Source organism: Macrobrachium nipponense, chromosome 6 (genome assembly GCF_015104395.2).
Source record: "Macrobrachium nipponense isolate FS-2020 chromosome 6, ASM1510439v2, whole genome shotgun sequence".
NCBI classification, from domain to species: Eukaryota; Metazoa; Arthropoda; class Malacostraca; order Decapoda; family Palaemonidae; genus Macrobrachium; species Macrobrachium nipponense.
Window position 1 is genome coordinate 67,677,573 of NC_061108.1, and position 6,000 is coordinate 67,683,572.

A 6,000-nucleotide genomic window follows, 5' to 3' on the forward strand; every position below is an offset into this window, starting at 1 on the left:
GAAGCAACACGGCCCGACTGCACCTGTCCGGAAGGACCTGGGACTGGGGAAGACACACCGTGGGCAAGACCAGCATGGACAGGCTCAGGAACCAGGAGCGACAGGAACAGCAACCAGCTCAGGAGCGGCAGGAACAGCAGCAGCAGTAGACCCAGAAGGGACAGCCAAGCCAGCAGCGGGAATCACATCAGCGGCAGGTACGGCAGGCCCAGCGATCGCCTCGTAGAATCATCGGCAGCCAGCGGGAACCTGGGTACTGGCGGCCGGTCCAGGGGCGAGCTGCTGGAACAGCGGAAGTCTGGGGCAGGCAACACGAAGAAAACAGGCGGCGGCGGCAACCCCACCTCGGTACGGCGGAGGCCCTAGTAGCGGCAGCCGGCGTCACCGACACAGCATGGGGAGTGTAGACCAGGCGGGGGGGGGGGGAGCAGCATAAGCGGCCGTGGTAGTAGTGGAGACCGCCCCAGACCTCGCTAGACGCTGCAGCAGCCTGTGGATGCTAGGCACGCCCTGCCGCCGCGGTGCTCCATACCTGTCCAAGGTCGTCTCCCACGGATGTAGCACCTGCGGTAGCACAGATAGATTAGTAAGAGGGGTTCCCTCACGCACGGGGGGAAGACATGCCCCACCCCGAACGCAAGGAAGACCCCAAATACAAAATACAACGAGGAAGCTGAGCGGGGGCCAGGAAAGAAGACGAAGAATCAGATACCAAGGGAGTCGCGGGAGAGCTTTCCGACGACTTCCTGGCAGACCTTCGCTTCCCCTACCCCCGCACAGCAGTGAAAAGTAATATGAAAATGAAACAGAATACTGCCCTTGCGATCACTTCATAGAACTTAAAGGGGAAAGATCAATTCCCGGGTAAGAGCGGAAACTTGATCCAAATAATATGATGCTATCATAAAATATATATGAAAATGAAACAGAATACTGCACTTGCGATTTCACTTTCACAGAAAATAATCGTAAGGATCAATTCCCGGGTAAGAGCGAAAATTGATCCAAATTAAATTTTATGCAAATAAATAAATGAAAATGAAAAGAATACTGCAATTGCGAATCCACTTTCATTGCATTCTATCATACAAAATAAAAGGCTCATGCCGAGCGCAATCACGCTCTCGGTAACGAACACACAGGGCAAAAATATAATGAAAAGAGTACTTACATTTTTCAATTACACACTTTCGCCCAAAATACATGACTCGGCGTGAGCGCGCCCGCCCTCGGCACCGAGACATAATTCAAGGGTTCAATTCATGAAAAGAGAGGAAATCGCCGCATCTACGGCGATAGCTCCATGTTGGTTCATAATTAAGTAATGAAAATGAAAACAGTGTACTTACAGTTTCATTTTCAAGTCAAATAAACCATTAGTAGAAAACACAATATAAACAAAGCATACGACGATGAAGCGGGCAGAGAGCGATGACGAACACGTCCTTCACACCCGCGGCCGAAAGCAAAAGTGATTTGTTTACCTCCCAGTCGCGTGTCGGACAAGCAGTTAACTACCGTTCTCCCCTTGTTCGAAGCTTACGACCGTTCCAGCTGCCGCTAGCTACTTCCTATTGTTAAAGGACCGATGGTTTGTATTACGTATCGGAACAATTGAAGACTTCTAGGGTGCGAAATAGGCCCTTGAGGAGATGGTCCATCTCACACATCCCCCAAGAAGCCTTCGCAGAAAGAAGAGAGTGCCTCCTTGAAGAGTCTACAAGCGATGAAAAGTCCGTATCAGCAGACGAAGGCAGACCCAATCCCATGGGTTCTTTGGTATCATACCAGATACCTGGTTTTCCTGCAAGTTTGGACGGGGGACAGGAAAAAACTGTCTTACCTGCTTCTTTCTTGGAAAGAAGCCAGCTCTCTAAACCCTTGATCGCTTTTCTCATAGAAAGAGTAGGGCGCATCCTGACGAAGGAGGGGGACTTCGACAGCTTAGTGCTTGACAGCAAAGATCCTGGGGAGGGAGGGTCAGCTGGGCAAAGAGAATCTCCGAACTCTTACAGAAGAAGAGAAGCTAGCCTCTTATATAAAGACCCCGCGTCCTTAGGGGAATCCTCCTCTGATATCTCCTCCATAGTAGCAGCTGGCGAAGAGGGCTTTCTAGGCGAAAGACTCTTAGAAGGAGAGGCGCTCTTATCCCTAGCTGAAAGCTTGGTAGGAGAACAGAGTCTATTCCCAACGAGGGTTCTGTTAGGAGAAGTACTCGCCTGCACTTGATGGCGCTTAGCAGGAGTAGGACGCCTGCTACTAGCCTGGGTTCTGTGAAGATCCTGGAGCTTCTCAGGCTCCTGGCGCCAGCCAGGAGAGGCGGTTGCGCCCTTGATAGGGTGCCTGACAGGAGTAGGGCGCCTACTGTGTACAAGGCTCATGTCCGTTTCTTGGCGCCTGCCAGGAGAGGCGCTTGTGTCCCAGTGGGAGCGCCTGGGAGGCATCATGCGCCTGGAAGGAGAAAGGCGGCTGCCTTGATCTCGGCGCCAGCCAGGAGAGGCGCTTGCGCCCTTAAGAGGGAGCCTGGAAGGGGAAATGCGCCTGCTAGGAGAGGCGCTTGAGTCCCTTTTAGGGTGCCTAGCAGGCTCCTGGCGCTTGCAAGGAGAAAAGCTTCTGTCCCTTGTAGAGCGCCCGGGAGGCGAACGGGGTCTGCTTCTTCCATGGAAGTTACGCTGCTCCTGGGGCCTGCCAGGAGAGGAGCTTGAGTCCCTCACAGGCCGTCTGGAAGTCTCAAGGCGCTTACATACAGGCCGGGAGCCGTTTGAATCTAGGAGGGTCTCAGGTTCCTGGCGCCTGTCAGGAGAGGCGCTTGCACCCCGCGACACACTCCTAGAAAGTCGCTTAGACGAAGAGAGGTGCTTACTAGCAGAAGCCCGTCTGACAGGAGAAGACGTTCGACCATGACGAGAGGAGGCATAAGCTGCCGAAGGCTTTGCTGGAGAAGAGCGCCTTCCAGGAGAAGGGCGCCTGCCTGAGTCAGAGCGAAGGCTGGAAGCAGGTCTCTTAACAGAGCTCTTGACTGGTAGGGAGACATCCTTCCTGCGAGATGAGCCCTTTGACAACGAGCCTACCAGAGCCGACAACTGCTCCTGGAGGCCTACCAGGAACTTCTTCATAGTCGAAGTAACTCCTTCCGGAGAGGAGTCAGGAGATCTCAGAGCTCTCTTCTTCTGTGAAGAAGAATACTCAGGGAAGGACTCCGGGCTGGAGTCTAAAGCGTCTCCTCCAGGAGGCTTCCAGGCTCTCTTCAGAGGGCGCGACTTCGACACGGAACTCCAACCGCGCCTAGGTGAGGACGAATCGGAGTCCGAAAAGCACTTCCGTAGGATGCTTTTTCTATAGCTATCTGAAGCAGCCTGGGACGAGTCTACAGGTTCTGCCGAAGGGACGCCTGACCGTTGGGGATACTCTACACCCTCCTTGCGGCTGTCGACATTCCTCCTCCCCTGGTCTTGGGAGTTTGGAAGAGGTCTAGGCCTAGGGGCAATGCGGAGTCGGTCAGACGCCCCCTCCACTGCACTGGGGACACTGCACACATCACTGTCCTTACCTTTATCCTTCATAGCTCGTAACTGCGATTGCAAGCTACGAATAGATGCCTTCATTGCAGCCATCTCCGAAGACGAATCCATGGGTTCGCTGCGGGGGGAGGGGCTGAAACCAATGAGCAGGACCTACTAGAGCTTCTGACGGAAGCCTTCCTGACTCTATCCTTCTCCAACTTCCTAATATATGCAGCCAAATTCTTCCATTCCAACTCAGTCAGACTTTCACACTCCACACAGGTGTTAGAGACAGAGCAATCATTCCCCCGACATTTTAAACAAACAGTGTGAGGGTCTACCAAAGCTTTCGGTAGCCTCACCTTACATTCCTCTTTCACACACACCCTAAACACAGGTGTCACATCAGACATTCTTAAGAAAAATCCAATTCAAAATCCAAAAAACGGTCCACAAAAAGCGTATGCCAAAGCTAAAGATCAAATACATCACCAAAGGTCAACCAGAAAAGATCCTCAGCAAGCGAGAAAGAATTTCAATGCAGGAGGAACCAACAACAATGTTGTCGGAAACGACGACAGAGAAAATCTGATTAGAAAACAGGAATGGTTCCTAGTCCCGCCACCCAGCGGCGGGAGTGGTCTGATCACCTGACCTACCTGTCGCGTGTGCCACGAGTTTTTAATTCTGTCGGGACGTCGGAGACTATAGCTAAGTATATATCTGCCGGGGAAGTTGCATGTACAAAAACTGTACTTACAATTTTCACTTCACTTTCACACAAAAATACAAGGCTCGGGCCGAGAGCATTCGCGCCCTCGGCACCGAGCGCAAAGGGCATGAAAATAAATGAAAAAGAACCTGTACTTACAATTTCACTTTCACACCATCACACAAAAAATACAAGGCTCGGGCCGAGAGCATTCGCACCCTCGGCACCGAGCGCAAGGGCATGATAATAAATGAAAAAGAACACTGTACTTACAATTTCACTTTCACACTATCACACAAAAAATACAAGGCTCGGGCCGAGAGCATTCACACCCTCGGCACCGAGCGCAAATGAGGATCAATCTTCGGAAAAGAGCGGAAGACCCCACACTTGCGGCCCTCCACCCCCGGGTACACTCTACGGTTGATGGGAGGGCGCGGGAATAGCTCCATGTCCGATGATCCATAAAATCAATGTAATAAAAGATGAAAAAGACGGTACGTACTTACAATTCACTTTCAAACACTGACAAACCAAGTTGACAAATTCACAACAAAAGCAAAGCATACGACGATGAAGCGGGCAGAGCGATGACGAACACGTCCTCCACACACACGGCCGAAAGCAAAAGTGATTCTTCACCTCACAGTCGCGCTGCGTGCGCACTGTTGGACAACTAGTTAACTACCGAACTCCCCTGTTCAAAGCTTACGACCGTCCCAGCTGCCGCTAGTTACCTTCCTATTGTAAAGGACCGATGGTTTGTATTTCGTATCGGAACAAAAACTGAAGCGTAAGCAAAAATTTTGAAAGCGTTTTGGTGAGATTTGCACTGCCGTGGACACCCTTTTCACTACCCTCTGTTTAATGCTTTAAATTTAGACTTAATTTCTAACTTTGGAGAAAATACTTACTTTGAAAGGAGAGTAGAGGTCTTTAGCTCCGTTTCTCACCAACAAGTCACGACTGATGCCCATCTCCGGTGTCAGGACGCGTTATAAGTACTTTTTCGGAGGGTGGCATGCTATGATCGTCGTTGAGTTGATCCAGGCCATGCAGTGTTTTACCCTAGTTCGTATGAGGCTTTCATAGTAGGGGGAAACACCAGCGACTACCAACCCTTATCACAGTGGACAGGTCTTATTCACTCGATATTTAAATGGTGAAACAAGAATACAATTACAACTCCAAGCATACCATTCAAAAGATTGAAGTTTCATCAACATAATGTGATATATGAAAGCCCCATACAAACTAAAATAAGCATGTGACGCTCTTTCGTATGATATTGTAATGATACAATTAAGTTTGTTCATACTTACCTGGCAGAATATATATATAGCTGATAATTTCCGACACCGACAGAATTTAAAACTTACGACGACCCGTGGTGGGAGTCAGGTGGTTAGTACCCATTCCCGCCGCTGGGAGGCGGGTATCAGGAATCATTCCCAGTTTTCTATTCATAATTTTTTTTTTTTTTTTTTTTTTCCACTGTCTCCTGAGGGGAGGTGGGCGGGTACTTAATTATATATATCTGGCCAGGTAAGTATGAACAAACTTAATTGTATCATTACAATATCATTTTGTTCATGCAACTTTACCTGTCAGATATATATAGCTGAATCCCACCTTTGGTGGTGGGAGAGACAGAATAGAGGATTTAGGAAACACATATGTGCAGATAATTGATATCTTGATTCCTTACCTGTTAGCATGCTGGCTTCGTGATTACTGCCACGTAAGTCTGCTTGTGCTACTAGAGTTGCCAGCAAGGTAGAGACC

At 49.9% G+C, this 6,000-nt stretch overlaps 1 protein-coding gene across 1 annotated transcript in view; it reads right to left on the reverse strand.

Moving 5' to 3' along the window:
• Positions 1–5,239, reverse strand: part of LOC135216548 (uncharacterized) — a 260,185-nt gene extending 254,946 nt beyond the window's left edge. The window contains exon 1 of the mRNA XM_064251923.1: positions 5,130–5,239. The gene's annotated coding sequence lies outside the window, so the exon portion shown is untranslated. The remainder of the gene's footprint in view (positions 1–5,129) is intronic.
• Between the last annotated feature and the right edge of the window lie 761 nt (positions 5,240–6,000).